The 17738-nt window shown below is 42.0% G+C and overlaps 1 long non-coding RNA gene across 3 annotated transcripts; it reads right to left on the bottom strand.

Moving 5' to 3' along the window:
* Positions 1 to 1434: 1434 nt before the first annotated feature.
* On the bottom strand, positions 1435 to 5512 carry LOC110885382. Of its 3 annotated transcripts, XR_002562135.2 has the most exons (12): positions 5437 to 5512; positions 4839 to 4928; positions 4568 to 4734; positions 4443 to 4500; positions 4254 to 4367; positions 4104 to 4187; positions 3821 to 3929; positions 2471 to 3691; positions 2203 to 2375; positions 1960 to 2115; positions 1842 to 1883; positions 1435 to 1715 (listed from the first exon to the last, which is right to left on the bottom strand). It is a non-coding gene; the product is annotated as an uncharacterized LOC110885382 (long non-coding RNA). The 3 variants fall into 3 exon arrangements; XR_002562132.2 differs by having other exon boundaries at positions 1435 to 1883; XR_002562133.1 differs by lacking the exon at positions 5437 to 5512 and adding an exon at positions 5301 to 5422 and having other exon boundaries at positions 1435 to 1883.
* Positions 5513 to 17738: the final 12226 nt, after the last annotated feature.

Genomic DNA, 17738 nt, shown 5'->3' with positions numbered 1-17738 from the left:
TATTTCATCTTAATTGTAATTTATTGAATTAATTCAAATGGTATAATATCAACTTTATAAATTAAAGAGCTTATCCTGACCGGTCCATCATTTTAAGTTCTTTTATGCTTAGTATAAATGATAATAAATCCGGACAAAGTTCATTTATTTTTTGAAGTAATATAATTGATTTATTTATAGTATATATGATCACTTAACTTTATTTATTTCTAGTACATACGATTACTGAACATTATTATATGAAATTAAGTGTATCATCTCGATTGCGGTAGTTTTATCACTATCATTATGTTCATATGGAAAAAAGTTGGCTTGTGTTTCTATATGTATATTATATAAACTTCGGTTGCTCTTAGAATTGATGATCAATGCAGACTAACACAGAAGATCTGATTGTTAGTGTCACACTCCCAAAATCCACATGCGGAGTACCACCGCTTGAGGGCGTGACTGACCAGGATCCAGCCACCAATTATACTGAGCAAATTTTAAATGATAGCAGAAGGAGAGGGAAGGTGATGCTTGATTGTTAGGGTTTAAGGTTTTCTAAAGAGAGGAAGGAGAGGAGAGGTGATGCTTGATTGTTAGAGTTTAAGGTTTTCTAAAGAGAGGGGTGAGGATGAAGTGAGAGAGAGAGTGTAGAGGAGAGTGTGTGGGTTTTAGGTTTATATAGGAGGTGGTGCACCCTAAGTGAGTTTCCGAGTGGGCTAAGGAAGGTTGCGGCGAGACCGGCCCAGCTGTTACTGTTTACTCAAGACCGAGTGGTCTCGAGTCGGGTCCTTGTGTTGTTGGGCTGGGTATGCAGGTTGGCAGCCCAAAGTGTGCAAGTTAGGCGATCTCGAGTCGGAACCATGGTCTCTCTCGGTTCACGAGTACATATATACATATATACATATTTATTACGTACACGTAGTTTAATACACGTATCACATAGTGTGTCACGATAATCCACTGAATTTTCATTTAATATAATATATACACGCATAGTTAATATACACAGGTTGCTCAGGAAAATCCAAAGTGTCACAGTTAGTTTCCTATTGCAACAATGCATCCTTTGTAATACCATGGTCTCCATTGAAAAAAAATAATTATTGATGCTAGGCAAGTGAACATCCGTGTCTGTTAGTATGTAAGATGCACATTAAAGTTGTGGTAGTAATAATAAAAAAAATGATTAGTGCTCATTTTCCTTTAAATCTGTAAATAAGTATTTATGTAGACATTAAAAATCATCCAAGTATGTTATGGTAGTATGGTTTGTTAAAATACAGATATTATAACCTTGCAGCCAGGCCCCTTGTATTTCATGGCCATCTATCCCGATGAAACAGTGACATTTTCTACTAACAGTCGCCATTAGAGTTGCATGAGTTCAGGCACTACTCAAATTTCAAAATAAGGTCAACGCTACAACTGTGAGTGGCAACAAGATATAAAAGTATATTAAAATAACAAATTTTTGGTCACACATATAACATTGGTAGCAAATATTTGGCACACTAAATGTTTATAACAAATTTAAAAATCTTGAACAAAGAGTGATATATGTCCGCCAAACCCAAAGGACCCATACTAAAAATTCTCTGGATGACCCGAACCCGTTTTGACCAGTTACTCAGTCCCCCCACACAACCCATGCACTTTGCCACCTCTAAATCAGTTCTGGTTGTAGATTGAAGAATAACTATTTCAATAATCCGTAACAAACGTATCTGTGATAAAACGTGCTGCTGAGTTTATATTAAAAAGTTGCTTCAACATAGCATACGAATATTAGATGTTAAGATTCTGAAATCTAAGGTGGGCCCGTTTCTTTCGGTCCACACACATCAACTCACCTTAAAGGATTTATCATCAAAATTCATAATTTGTCTTGTAACCTGCATGCATGAACAAGAAACAACATATTATTGCAACTGAGAAACTGGAACACATGGATTAAAATTTGAAACCAACCTCGGGTCCATTTAAATTCTCACTGTTAAATGACACTTTGGGTGAAGCCGCCCCTTCAGTGGGATCTTCAAGAACGGGTGAAGGTGGTTGGGGTGGAGGAAGATATACCACTCTCAATTTGCACTCTTCGACAACACGCCCTGGCTGCTTAATGAACTGTAAACTCAAAGCACGATAAAGTAACAATCTTTATTCAGCGTGTCTATATGGACTGAACTGAAAAAGAAGAGCGGGTCAGATTACCATTACAGTGGAATGAAGGTTCCCGAATTTGGCCTGTGAGATGCAGCCACCGAGCGCAAATCCTTCAAAGAATTGATGGAAAGATAGCGCGCCTAAGAAAGGTCTGATTGTTCATGGGCTTTGTGACACTCTGAGCGAAAGCCCGAGTGTGATATGATTTCAAGTTCCAAAACCTGCAGAAATGAATAACCAAGAAGTTACTTATCACATATCAATGCAAATCCAAACAAACACCCCTAAAACGCGCTCTAAATTAATATAAGCTTACCTGAGAAACCACAACATGTCGTATGCCGCTTTCATCTTCATCATCACCAAACCCATGGGAATGTGAATGTGAATGTGAATGGGAATGGGATGGGAAATTGGGAATGGGTAATAGAGTAATCATCCAAATGCTCACTCAAGTTCCTTCACATCCCTCTTACCCGCTTGCATGATTTTGTCTATGTTGTGCAGCATGAGCATGCATTCCGACAATATGAATTCCACCTCCTTCCTCTTTACCAGCAACTGGGACCGGGACAATCCCGGCCTCTGAAGCCAAGTCAACCGAGTCAACTCTAACGCCTTGGATCTGCTTCTCATGTTTCCGTTCATAATACTGAGTGCTAAGAAAATCTGCAAGCAATGTTCCTAAAGCAGCCATCATTGCAATCTTGGTTTTAAAATGCGCGCATAATGCGTGATGCGCCCGATGCGCTAATGAGAGCGCATCGCAACAGCTGATGCGATGCGTTTACGTGATGCGAGAATATTGCGCGCATTTCGCATAATGCGCTCATCGCATAATGCGCTCTGATGCGCGCAACATTGTTTTTTTATGCTTTTTTCCAGATTTTATGAACTGTGTTCGGTTTTTTCCATAATTAACATCTTAGTATGCTTGATTTGAACCAAAAAACACAACTCTTACCTTTAATTACGTCAGTTGTTTTACTTTAAGTATGTTTTTATAAGTTTTTATGTATAAATAATTTTTAACTATTTTTTTTTATAAAGAACGCATCACATACGTGATGCGCTCGCATCGCGCATCATGCATCGCGCATCAGATTTTTGGACTAAACGCATCGGAGCGCATCACGCAATTTAAAACCAAGATTGCAATAAACCCTGAAAAGGGAATTTTGGACCATGGGTTAATATAAGTAAGCCTCTGATTTGTGCCCAGATTGCACTGGTACACACGATGCATCATACATCACCTTCCAATATTGTCATTATCAGATAGAAGCATTTTAAACAATGATAGATGATCAAAAGAATGATTAATAGGAATATAATCATACCACACAAGCTAAAATGAGGGAAGTTGCAAGGCCGAACCCCCTAAGTCATCTTGGTCGAATATATTGACAAGATTATGACAAATATATTTTCATGTTTTGAGATAAAAGAATAAATAATTCGTTATTGACTCACCAAGTTTGGTCCCAACAAGGACGATTGGCACACCAGGTGCATAATGTGTCAACTCTGGAATCCACTGTAGAATATAAGAAAATCGGTTTTAAGATATTACATTACTACAGAACACAAAATTATTGTAAAAGAGTATGAAAAATACTATAGAAGCATGCAAAATGACAAAAAAAAAACAAAACAAAAATTTTACCTTCTTAGACACAGTTTCATAGCTAGCTTTGCTGATAAAGGAAAACGCCAAAATGAAAACGTCCGCCCACAGTAACTCAGCGGTCTTAATCTGTTATAATCCTCCTGTCCTGTTTCCATTTTCAATTTCACACCATCAATAAACTGCATAATAAACTAATCAAAAAAAATACAATGCAAAATGAGAAGGTTTTGCGCGTTAAAAACAGTTTTGAGAGGGCCATATGGCTATAGTTAATAAATAACGAATGTTATGAAATAATAATATGTGAAGGGTGTCTTACAGGGCCATATGGCCATCGGAAACCATGACTTTGTTGCCCAAGATGATTCCCAGGTACTCCGAACGACCTTGCCAAGAAACGCACCTATCATACAATTGCAATTAGTAAACATGTAGTGAATTTACTAATGATAAAACATTTTTAAAATACCTGATCACCAGAAAAGTTTTCTAAAAACTTTCCGTTAACATAAACCACACCGAGAGCCTACTGGTAACTCTTTGGTGAGACCCTTTGTATTAACTTAGCAAAGAAATCAGAAACCTGAAATGACAAAAAAAGGTAAATTAGTCATTATAAAACAAAATTACATGAGCATATCTTAAGTTTTCTTTATACCTCAGGCTGGGAAAACATATGGCCTGCTTTTGCAGATACGTCTCCATATAGAAGATACCTATGAAAAATGATTGGTTACCTCCAAAGTTAAGAAACAATAATGAAGTTGAGCAAATGAATCTTACCTCCAAAGTTAAATCCGTCCCCCTCCGTCCCGTCGTCGCCGTCCGAGTTTAGCCGTTTGAGACGGACCAAACATGTGGGCCTCCCCCTCGGCGACGTCGTCCTCCCACGCCGCCCCCTCCGTCCTCATCCAGTCGCCGGCGTTCCTCCGGTCACCATACCGAGTAGCCTTACATGTATTCAAATGAAAAGGATCACATATCAATCAATATATTTCATGTTCGGATGAATAATCCCATTCATTTAGCTCAAGATGAGTTATGAGTAACTCACTGTTGTAAGCCGTTTGTGACCAGCAGCTAAACGTCCATCACCAGCATTACTTCCCATGAGTGAAAATATTGATACAGGAGATCCACCCACCTGGAAAATCAAGACAGACGGTTACAAATGCTCATAAACTCACTTTCCGATTTCCAAAGATTCAGTTGTCCAAATACCAAAACCCTAAATCCTAGACAGGGAACAAATTTGAACTATTTTAAATCATTCTGTCGAATTACTCTACATGATATGAAATCCACAGTGGCTAGATTGAGATTTGGTGAAAAACTCTAAAAAGTAATAAATATAAACCAACATAATAGAAATAGATCAAGTATGAACCAACATAATCAATTAACAGCCAAGAGATGAAATTATCACTTTTTTTCTTTTTACCATTAACAATCAACAGAAGTGAAAGAACAGCCATCATAACAAATTTGGGGATAAAATTAGGGAAAAACATCATACATTATGTTTTGAAAACAACAGCTTGGACAGAATCAAACAGAACATCCTAATAGCTTTGATTTGTTTATCGATTTTAAAAGCCAAGAACATCCGAATAGGCCAGTTATAAACATCAAAATCGGCTCCGGCTGGTTACCTTCAGTTAGGGTTTCTTCAAATCGTATGTTCATCACTGCGTATTTTCAATTTCATTGATGTTTGCTCCAGATCTAGATCTAGAGAAAGAGAGAGAAAGTCTGATGTTATGAGATGTGAGTTGTGAGAGAGAAGAGATTGGAAAGGGCGATCCGTGTGAAGTGAATATTAGCCGTTCAGATCGTGATCCGTGTGAAAAGGTGAAAAATATGGACGGTTGATGATGAATCAGTTGAAGGGTAAAATGTTTGTGTTTTCTTGTGCTTTAAATCTTGTACATTGTGCATTAAGTGTTTTTTCAACACCTTGTTCAATTACCATCTTGTCCTTCATATATGTTTATTAAAGTAGTATAGATAAACTCTTTTTGAAAAACTTTTTTTCCAAAGAGTCAGTTAATTGTATTTACCAGCTTTATTTTAATAATTTCAATCCAATACTTCCGCTGCATAATATTATATTGTGATAACTGTTATCCAACCGTCATGATTGTACCCTTCCGGGCCCACCGGAAATCGGGGTATGACAAAAACCCATGTAGATAACTATAAAATTGTGAACAAGCCTTCTCAATAAATTATCAATTAAACAGTAACCCATGCAGACAAAAGAATATAGAAGTATTCATGAACTTCTCTAAAAAAATGTCAAATTGTGAAATATTCTAGTAAATAAGTAAAACCCCATGTAAAACAATCCAAGAAACCCAACAAAACAAGCCCAATAAGATTAGGAGTATTTGTGACAACTCGAAATTTAGAACCTTTCGTTGTAACTTGCTTGTACGTTATGTGACTAGCTGTCCGGTTAAACTTAATGATAAACGTGAACTTTTATGTGCTTTGCTGTGTGTGCATTTGTATATATATATATGTGTACATGTTTTATGTGAACCGAGAACCCAACCCGAGAACAAAGAACCCGACTCGAGACCATGAGGTCTCGAGTGAATAGTGACCGAATGGGCCTTTGGGCCGAGAACCCTTGGCCGGTTGGGCCATTTGGGCCGTAACCCCCACTCGAAACCCATGAAGGGTGCATCACTTGAACTAGCCTATATATACCACACCTTAGTTAGTTTTTGCCATTTTGTTGAACATCACAACACACACACTCTCCTATCTTCTCTCTCACTAGAACTCTAGAACACAAACACACTTCTCATTCTCGGATTTGGACTTGGATCGGCTCACACACACACACGGTTGGAAGCTTCACACACACCCTCGAAACCCATCAACCGGTTAGTGTTTCTTGATGATTATGGTTGAATGCTTAGTGATAGTATGTTCATGTTATGTTTGTATGATGAGATTATGTGATAATATGGTAGTTAACTTAGTCATGCATGATGTTTTGAAAAATCGGTTCATGAATGTTCTTGTTATGTGTTGAACTATGCATAAATGCTTGATGTTAAAAATGGGTTCATTGTATGTAAAAAAAAAGGTGAATGATGATAATGGTTGCACTTGGATTTGGATCCGAAAAGTTTGGGTGTTTATACTAAACAAATCGGCTAATGAGTATGTTTGTCATGTAGGATGCATGCTAGTAAATTGTATCTTGATAGTTGTTCATAGTTTTGCTTGAATAAGTGTTGTTTATGTTATGAAGAACTTGAATATATGTTTGAATATTTGAAGAACACTTTGAATGATAGTTGAAGATTGAAAACCCTTGTGATTTTGATCCACTTTGACTAATAGCCTGATTAGGAAAACTGTTAGTGAAATTCTATTGGTTGTTTCCTGATTTGGGCCTGATTACATTGTACTAATGGGACTGATGCATCTGCATCAACACGTGAACATGAAAACGACAGCTTACGACTCGCAATCACCTAGTTGCGACTCGCAACCACAGCGTGATGACTCGAGACCACGCGGTTGCGACTCGCAACCATAACAGGACAAGCCGAGACCACAGGTTACGAGTCCCGTTGCGACTCGAGACCTCAGCATGACAAGCCGAAACCATGGTTGCGACACCGGTTGCGACTCGCAACCACCTGAGATCAGCACAAACAGCATGACTCAAGACCATGCTTGCGAGTCCGGTTGCGACTCGAGACCACACTTATGGGCCTTAGTTAATGGGCCGGCCTTGTGGGCTTCTGTGTTAACTGCTATTACGTGTTTGGGCTTAAGTAGTTGGGCTGAACTTGTGAACCGTATGTGCTACTGTTGATTGAAATACTGTTACTGTTAAACGTGTTTGCCATACGTGTTGAACATACGTGCATTGCTGGCTTGAATCTGATTATAAGTGATATCCGTGTTAGGACGTAATTGACTACTTGCGACTTGATTGATCTTTCTGTGATTAACTGCCGAGCAAACCAAGGTGAGTTCACACCCTCTACAAAGCATGGGATTCCCTGGGTTGGGAACGGGGTTAAGGAACGTGGATTCCTCGTCCTCCTTGGGTAGGACGTCAGTGGTTCAGGAATGTGATTCCTCGTCCGGATGGACGGATAAACGTACTAGACTAAAACTCTATCACGAAGTCCCTCCTTTTTGTATCGACTAATCGCCGGGCCAATGGCGAGCGGGTCATTAGTTAGATAGCGCTATTTAGGTCTGACAAGCCTCACACCGTGCCGCAGAGGACGGGCGTGAACTAATGGATCTGGGGCACGTCAATGATGATAGACATTGATGTTTTTCAGGGCACATAAACATGACTACAGTCAGCAGTCGATATGGTAACGAGTCTAGTGTACGCATGGGGTAGCCCCCACGGCCGAAATGCCTGATAACTACATGGGGTAGCCCCCACGGCCGAAATGCCTGATAACTACATGGGGTAGCCCCCACGGCCGGAGTGCCAGAGTAACTGGGAATGAACATGTCACGTTTTAAACTATGGGGTAACCCCCACGGCAGGATGCCAGTTAAAGGAAACTGTTTTCGGAATAACTAAAACGAACACCCAACCGTGAACTCACTCAACTAGTTGTTGACTCGTTACTACATGCTTTGCAGGACCATAGGTACTCAGCTGGAGCTTGCATGGAGGAGGATCGTTGTGGGACACGGATTGTTACGTGCTATGATAAACTTGAAACTTTTGAACTTATGTTATAACTTTAAACTTATGCTTCCGCTTGCAACTTAACTTGTTTGTTTTGAAACACCAATCGTATTGGTTAAACTTTTATAACTGCTTATATGCTTGTTCAGTATGATTGGTGGCTGGATCCTGGTCAGTCACGCCTCCAAGCGGTAGTACTCCGCAGGTGGGATTTTGGGGGTGTGACAGATTGGTATCAGAGCCATTGGTTATAGTGAACTTGGTTTTAATAAAGGAGAAACGTTTTTGTTAAAACCAGACTATAACCGGAACAGTGCTCAACGGTCCACAACGACACTTCGCTCCTCATGCAAGGCTCGACGTTCTAGGTAATATGATGTATGTATATTGCCTACTTGTTAGTTGCGTAGTACATTGCTCAAAGGTATGCTTGATTAGTATAACTACTGTTCTTTGAACACGTGTGTGCTTACTCTGTCCTACTATCGTACTTTCGCGAACCTCTCTCACACGTATTACTCTTATTATGAAGAACCATGTCTGGACGCGTTAACATGACACAAGCCCAGTTGACGGCTTTGATCAACGAACGAGTTGCCGCAGCGCTCGCAGCTGCACACGCAGGAGGTATATCCTGCAGTCCGAAATTGTTCTAGGATCATTTGGATCCTACTCTCGTGAACCAACCTTTGTGTTAAACTCTGTCTTTCTTTCACCTACCTTAGGTCAATATGCTCAGGCACCGGTGTGCACTTTTAAGACCTTTATGGACTGTCGACCCACAACTTTTAGCGGAACTGAAGGAGCAGTAGGTCTCCTACACTGGTTTGAGAAACTGGAGTCTGTGTTCGAAATGTGTGAATGCCCTGAGGCGCGCAGGGTGAAGTATGCTACAGGTACTCTCGAGGGTTTGGCCCTCACGTGGTGGAATGCTCAAGTGCAAATGTTAGGGTTGGTTGCTGCCAACGCCACCCCATGGGAAACTTTCAAGGAAATGATCAGGGAGGAATACTGCAGTCATGACGACATTCACAAACTGGAAGATGAGTTCTACAATCTTAAGATGTCGGGGTCGGAGATTGAGGCATACACTAAGAGATCGCATGAGCTTGCCTTGTTGTGTCCTACTATGGTGGACCCTCCGTATAAGCGAATTGAACTCTATCTCAAGGGCTTGGTGCCAGAGATCCAAAGTCATGTGACTTCAGCGAACTTGACTACTATCCAGCAGGTTGTGCAGTTGGCTCACCGTCTCACTGACCAAGCGGTGGAGCAGAACAAGTTACCGAAGCGTATAGGTGCTGCAACTACTTCTGGTGCTTCTAGTGGGGATAAACGGAAATGGGATGGAACTTCAAGCAGGGGTTCAACTTCTGTGCAATCTCAGTCTCAGCAGAGAAAGACGGACGATCACAAGAGCCCCAGTCAGCAATCGTCTGGTGGTCAAAGTCATGGTGGGTACAAGGGGAATCACCCCAAGTGCAATCGTTGCAACCTACACCACAGTGGGCCATGCACCAGGGGCAACTGTCATCGGTGCAACAAGCCTGGTCATGTTGCAAAGGATTGCAGAAGCGCATACCCCGTCAACCAGAATCGTCAGCAACCTCAGCAGAACCAGCGACAGCAGCAGGGTAACAACAAAGGATGCTTTCAGTGTGGAGCTGAAGGCCACTTCAAGAAGGATTGTCCCCAACTGAACCAGAACAACAACAACAATCAGGGGAATGGTAACAATGGGAACAACAACAACAATGGTGCTAGGGGGCGTGTGTTCGTGATTGGTCAAGGTGAAGCAAGGAATGATCCCAACGTGGTGACGGGTAAGTTCCTTCTCGACGACTTTTATGTTACAGTCTTATTTGATTCGGGTGCCGATACTAGCTATGTGTCACTAGAAGTTAGTAAGATGCTTAAGCGTATTCCTACACCCCTGAGCGACAAGCACACCGTAGAGCTAGCTAATGGTAAGAGTTTTGAAGCCTCACACGTAGTCAAGGGTTGCCAGCTTATTCTCGCTAACCAGACCTTCTCTATTGATCTTATTCCTATTGTCTTGGGTAGTTTCGACGTTGTCATTGGGATGGATTGGTTATCCCAACACCGAGCAGAGATTCTTTGCAACGAGAAAATCGTTCGTATTCCTGGTTTAGGTAGAGAACCTCTCATGATTCGTGGCGACAAGAGAAGTGCTGTTGAGAACATCATCTCTCTTCTTAAAGCCCAGAAATGCTTACGAAAGGGCCACACTGCGATTTTGGCTCTAGTTACTGATACCACAGAAAAGGAGAAGAAGCTAGAAGATTTTCCCGTTGTACGCGACTATCCTGAGGTATTCCCTGAGGAATTACCTGGTCTTCCGCCCCATCGCCAAGTCGAGTTTCAGATTGATCTAGCTCCTGGAGCTGCGCCTGTAGCCCGTGCACCTTATCGTTTAGCGCCATCAGAGTTGGAAGAACTCTCCACGCAACTACAAGAACTCTTGGATAAGGGTTTTATTCGTCCTAGCTCATCGCCTTGGGGAGCTCCAGTGTTATTTGTGAAGAAAAAGGACGGTACCTTCAGAATGTGTATCGACTATCGCGAACTCAACAAGGTGACTGTGAAGAATCGTTATCCTCTACCGCGTATTGACGACTTGTTCGACCAGTTGCAGGGGTCGAGCTACTATTCAAAGATCGATCTGAGATCGGGATATCACCAGCTGAGAGTTCGGGAAGAGGATGTCTCTAAGACGGCCTTTAGGACTCGATATGGGCACTATGAGTTTCTGGTCATGCCGTTTGGGCTGACGAACGCACCGGCAGTTTTTATGGATTTGATGAATCGAGTGTGCAAACCGTATCTGGACAAGTTTGTTATAGTCTTTATCGACGACATCCTGATCTATTCTAAGAGCAAAGAAGAGCACGAACAACATCTACGACTTATTTTGGAACTCCTCCGGAAGGAACAGCTTTACGCAAAATTCTCGAAATGCGACTTCTGGCTTCGTGAAGTCCATTTCCTAGGGCATGTGGTGAACAAGGATGGGATTCACGTTGATCCATCCAAAGTGGAATCTATTAAGAACTGGCCTGCACCTCGTACACCAAAGGAAATTCGCCAATTCTTGGGATTGGCAGGTTACTACAGGAGATTCATTAAGGATTTTTCTAAGATCGCGCAGCCTCTCACCTTGTTAGCGCAGAAAGGCGTTGTTTATCGTTGGGGAAATGCACAAGAGTTAGCTTTTCAGCATCTAAAGGATAGACTCTGTAGTGCACCTATCCTTTCACTGCCAGAGGGCACAGAAGATTTTGTGGTTTACTGTGATGCATCAATTCAAGGTCTTGGTTGTGTATTGATGCAACGAGATAAAGTCATAGCTTACGCCTCACGACAACTTAAAGTTCACGAGAAGAACTACACGACACATGATTTAGAGCTGGGAGCTGTTGTTTTCGCACTAAAACTATGGCGGCATTACCTATACGGAACCAAGTGCGCCATCTACACCGACCACAGAAGTCTAGAACACATATTCAAGCAGAAGGAACTGAATATGCGGCAGCGACGATGGGTCGAGCTGCTGAATGATTACGAGTGCTCTATCAGGTATCACCCGGGCAAGGCCAATGTTGTGGCAGACGCCCTCAGTCGAAAGGACACTACGCCTAAGCGCGTAAGAGCTTTACAACTCACGATCCATTCTAGTCTACCTTCGCAAATACGAGCTGCTCAGATAGAAGCACTGAAACCAGAAAACGTTAGAGCTGAAGCCCTACGCGGGTCAAGGCAACGCTTAGAACAGAAGGAAGATGGTGCTTATTATGTAACAGGACGCATTTGGGTCCCGCACTATGGCGACTTACGAGAACTTGTGATGGATGAAGCGCACAAATCCCGCTACTCGGTACACCCTGGTTCGGACAAAATGTACCACGATATTAAAACTACGTATTGGTGGCCTAGCATGAAGGCCCACATAGCAACTTACGTCAGCAAGTGTTTGACTTGTGCGCGAGTCAAGACGGAATATCAGAAACCTTCAGGCCTACTTCAGCAACCAGAGATACCACAATGGAAATGGGAGCAAATTTCCATGGATTTCGTTGCTGGCCTACCTAGATCACAGCGCGGAAACGATACTATCTGGGTGATCGTGGATCGACTCACAAAATCCGCACACTTTTTGGCAATCAAGGAAACGGATAAGTTCTCCACTCTAGCGGAAATATACCTCAAGGAAGTTGTTTCGAGGCACGGGGTGCCCACCTCTATCATCTCTGATCGAGATGCACGTTTTACTTCGGAACTGTGGCAGGCAATGCACAAGTCTTTTGGCTCACGTTTAGATATGAGCACAGCGTATCACCCGCAGACGGACGGGCAGTCCGAGCGCACTATTCAAACCTTAGAAGACATGCTTCGTGCATGTGTAATCGACTTTGGCAACAGCTGGGAAAGGCATCTGCCACTCGTGGAATTCTCGTACAATAACAGCTACCACACCAGCATTAAAGCTGCTCCGTTTGAGGCATTGTACGGACGTAAATGCCGGTCACCCCTCTGTTGGGCAGAGGTGGGGGATAGTCAAATCACTGGTCCAGAACATGTGGTAGACACTACTGAGCGGATTGCTCAAATACGACAACGCATGGCGCCGCTCGTGACCGTCAGAAGGCTTACGCCGATAAGGGCAGGAAACCACTTGAGCTCCAGGTTGGGGAGCGGGTATTACTCAAAGTTTCACCCTGGAAGGGTGTGGTTCGTTTTGGTAAACGAGGCAAACTCAACCCACGATACGTTGGACCTTTTGAAATCATCGAGAAAATAGGCAAGGTGGCCTACAGACTGAGATTACCAACAGAACTCGGTGCAGTTCACAACGTTTTCCATGTGTCGAATCTGAAGAAGTGTCTGTCAGATGAGACGCACGTAGTTCCTCTGAAGGAACTCACGATCGACGAACAGTTGAAATTCGTCGAAGAACCTGTCGAGATCACGGACCGGGATGTTAAGGTCCTCAAGAGCACTAGAATACCTCTCGTTCGAGTTCGCTGGAACTCACGTCGCGGCCCAGAGTTTACCTGGGAGCGCGAAGATCGGATGAAACAAAAGTATCCCCAACTGTTTGAGAACAGTACAAACGCTACTGAGGCTGAAGCTACGGAATTTCGGGACGAAATTCCAGATCAACGGGGGGTGGATGTGACACCCCAGGAAAACCAGGAAAACCATGCAACTTAACTAGCTTCCTCAGTGAGTGCCATCAAATTTCGGGACGAAATTTCTTTCAACTTGGGGATGATGTGACAACTCGAAATTTAGAACCTTTCGTTGTAACTTGCTTGTACGTTATGTGACTAGCTGTCCGGTTAAACTTAATGATAAACGTGAACTTTTATGTGCTTTGCTGTGTGTGCATTTGTATATATATATATGTGTACATGTTTTATGTGAACCGAGAACCCAACCCGAGAACAAAGAACCCGACTCGAGACCATGAGGTCTCGAGTGAATAGTGACCGAATGGGCCTTTGGGCCGAGAACCCTTGGCCGGTTGGGCCATTTGGGCCGTAACCCCCACTCGAAACCCATGAAGGGTGCATCACTTGAACTAGCCTATATATACCACACCTTAGTTAGTTTTTGCCATTTTGTTGAACATCACAACACACACACTCTCCTATCTTCTCTCTCACTAGAACTCTAGAACACAAACACACTTCTCATTCTCGGATTTGGACTTGGATCGGCTCACACACACACACGGTTGGAAGCTTCACACACACCCTCGAAACCCATCAACCGGTTAGTGTTTCTTGATGATTATGGTTGAATGCTTAGTGATAGTATGTTCATGTTATGTTTGTATGATGAGATTATGTGATAATATGGTAGTTAACTTAGTCATGCATGATGTTTTGAAAAATCGGTTCATGAATGTTCTTGTTATGTGTTGAACTATGCATAAATGCTTGATGTTAAAAATGGGTTCATTGTATGTAAAAAAAAGGTGAATGATGATAATGGTTGCACTTGGATTTGGATCCGAAAAGTTTGGGTGTTTATACTAAACAAATCGGCTAATGAGTATGTTTGTCATGTAGGATGCATGCTAGTAAATTGTATCTTGATAGTTGTTCATAGTTTTGCTTGAATAAGTGTTGTTTATGTTATGAAGAACTTGAATATATGTTTGAATATTTGAAGAACACTTTGAATGATAGTTGAAGATTGAAAACCCTTGTGATTTTGATCCACTTTGACTAATAGCCTGATTAGGAAAACTGTTTGTGAAATTCTATTGGTTGTTTCCTGATTTGGGCCTGATTACATTGTACTAATGGGACTGATGCATCTGCATCAACACGTGAACATGAAAACGACAGCTTACGACTCGCAATCACCTAGTTGCGACTCGCAACCACAGCGTGATGACTCGAGACCACGCGGTTGCGACTCGCAACCATAACAGGACAAGCCGAGACCACAGGTTACGAGTCCCGTTGCGACTCGAGACCTCAGCATGACAAGCCGAAACCATGGTTGCGACACCGGTTGCGACTCGCAACCACCTGAGATCAGCACAAACAGCATGACTCGAGACCATGCTTGCGAGTCCGGTTGCGACTCGAGACCACACTTATGGGCCTTAGTTAATGGGCCGGCCTTGTGGGCTTCTGTGTTAACTGCTATTACGTGTTTGGGCTTAAGTAGTTGGGCTGAACTTGTGAACCGTATGTGCTACTGTTGATTGAAATACTGTTACTGTTAAACGTGTTTGCCATACGTGTTGAACATACGTGCATTGCTGGCTTGAATCTGATTATAAGTGATATCCGTGTTAGGACGTAATTGACTACTTGCGACTTGATTGATCTTTCTGTGATTAACTGCCGAGCAAACCAAGGTGAGTTCACACCCTCTACAAAGCATGGGATTCCCTGGGTTGGGAACGGGGTTAAGGAACGTGGATTCCTCGTCCTCCTTGGGTAGGACGTCAGTGGTTCAGGAATGTGATTCCTCGTCCGGATGGACGGATAAACGTACTAGACTAAAACTCTATCACGAAGTCCCTCCTTTTTGTATCGACTAATCGCCGGGCCAATGGCGAGCGGGTCATTAGTTAGATAGCGCTATTTAGGTCTGACAAGCCTCACACCGTGCCGCAGAGGACGGACGTGAACTAATGGATCTGGGGCACGTCAATGATGATAGACATTGATGTTTTTCAGGGCACATAAACATGACTACAGTCAGCAGTCGATATGGTAACGAGTCTAGTGTACGCATGGGGTAGCCCCCACGGCCGAAATGCCTGATAACTACATGGGGTAGCCCCCACGGCCGAAATGCCTGATAACTACATGGGGTAGCCCCCACGGCCGGAGTGCCAGAGTAACTGGGAATGAACATGTCACGTTTTAAACTATGGGGTAACCCCCACGGCAGGATGCCAGTTAAAGGAAACTGTTTTCGGAATAACTAAAACGAACACCCAACCGTGAACTCACTCAACTAGTTGTTGACTCGTTACTACATGCTTTGCAGGACCATAGGTACTCAGCTGGAGCTTGCATGGAGGAGGATCGTTGTGGGACACGGATTGTTACGTGCTATGATAAACTTGAAACTTTTGAACTTATGTTATAACTTTAAACTTATGCTTCCGCTTGCAACTTAACTTGTTTGTTTTGAAACACCAATCGTATTGGTTAAACTTTTATAACTGCTTATATGCTTGTTCAGTATGATTGGTGGCTGGATCCTGGTCAGTCACGCCTCCAAGCGGTAGTACTCCGCAGGTGGGATTTTGGGGGTGTGACAGTATTGACTCAACAAGATCAAATTTTTAACAAGTTCACCAAATTAACAATAATCCTTGTAGACAAAAGGCTTTAGAACGGCATGAGGGGATGAGTTATCTTGGAGGCGGCATAATTGTATGGTAGTAGATGGGGTCTGTCGATGTGTTATGATGGAGTGGAATGAGGGGTGTAATGGTAATAATATCTTCAAAAGTCCTTTTTCTTCTTGAGAAGTTACAAATCCTAACTTCTCAAAATTGCCTTTTTACAATACAAGTTATAAGTTATTACAAAAGGACTTATCCATTTTCCAAACACTATGAACCTAACTTATTAACTTATAAAAGTAAATAAGTTAAAAGGAGGTGGAAATAAGGAATCCCAAACACCCTCGTACATCGCATGTCATTATTAGTGAACTCTAGGTTTACCCCTTAGAAATATTACTTATGTGCCTTTGGTTCCGAACTTCTATGGTTATATCATTGTGTATCTCAAGTGTGAAAACGTCACAACATCACTTTGTTGTTTACATCTATGTGTGCTCCTTTCTGCTCAATACGTGATTTGATTGTTAAAATATAAGAAAACAATTAGATGCTAATTATATCCATAAAACAGGTCTGTGTCATTTGTTACCAATGCTTGTATTACATGTTTACCAGTTCCCCATTAATGAATGATGTGTTACCTGTCTAAGAATGTGACATCTGTGCTTGTGATACCATTATACAAACTCTAAACAATACAATATTAATAAAACAATGCATTTTGATCCCAATGTTTGTCATTTATGGTTGATTTTATACACATGTTGATGTTTGATTGATTTTGAACTCTATATCGCTTTCTAGAGAGTAATACGCAAACTGATGCGTAAACATTATCAGTTTAATGCGACAAACACTCCGGAACAGCAACATAAGCTTAACATACATTAAATAACCTTTACATAACTTAGAAATAAGTTTTGAAGGCTTTGGTATGGCAAAAACAAGTTTATTCGCTTACAGGGACTATTTGCGTCAATTTGCAAAAGTCTGCCAGTTCGTAAGGCAACGTACAGTCCAGAACTTGATCATAAGTTAAACATACCATATAAAACCTAAACATGGCTTAGAAATAAGCTTTTATAGGTTCGGTGTGCGAAAAAATGCTTATATGATCTTACAGGGACTAAAAGTGTTAAAAATGGCGTAAGTTTGCATTTTCGCGCATATCTTACGTTCTGACCACATCTGGACATCCAAAATTTTTGTACACACTAAAATATTTTTATTTTAGTGATCGGCATGCAAAAACTTCGTTCGTTTCGCAATTTGGATCGTTTTCGCGCCTGTTACAATTTCCGTGGTAATTAGCCGAACAACGCAACCGTACGGCCAAACGCACCAACATCCGACATATTTTTGAGCATGTTTCATGTTCCCTATACTTTAACTTCATTATGAAGCTTAAAAATGGGCTTGAC

This window comes from Helianthus annuus, chromosome 10 (genome assembly GCF_002127325.2).
Source record: "Helianthus annuus cultivar XRQ/B chromosome 10, HanXRQr2.0-SUNRISE, whole genome shotgun sequence".
NCBI classification, from domain to species: Eukaryota; Viridiplantae; Streptophyta; class Magnoliopsida; order Asterales; family Asteraceae; genus Helianthus; species Helianthus annuus.
Note: the sequence above shows the minus strand (reverse complement) of the source record. Positions and strands in the feature narration are given on the sequence as shown.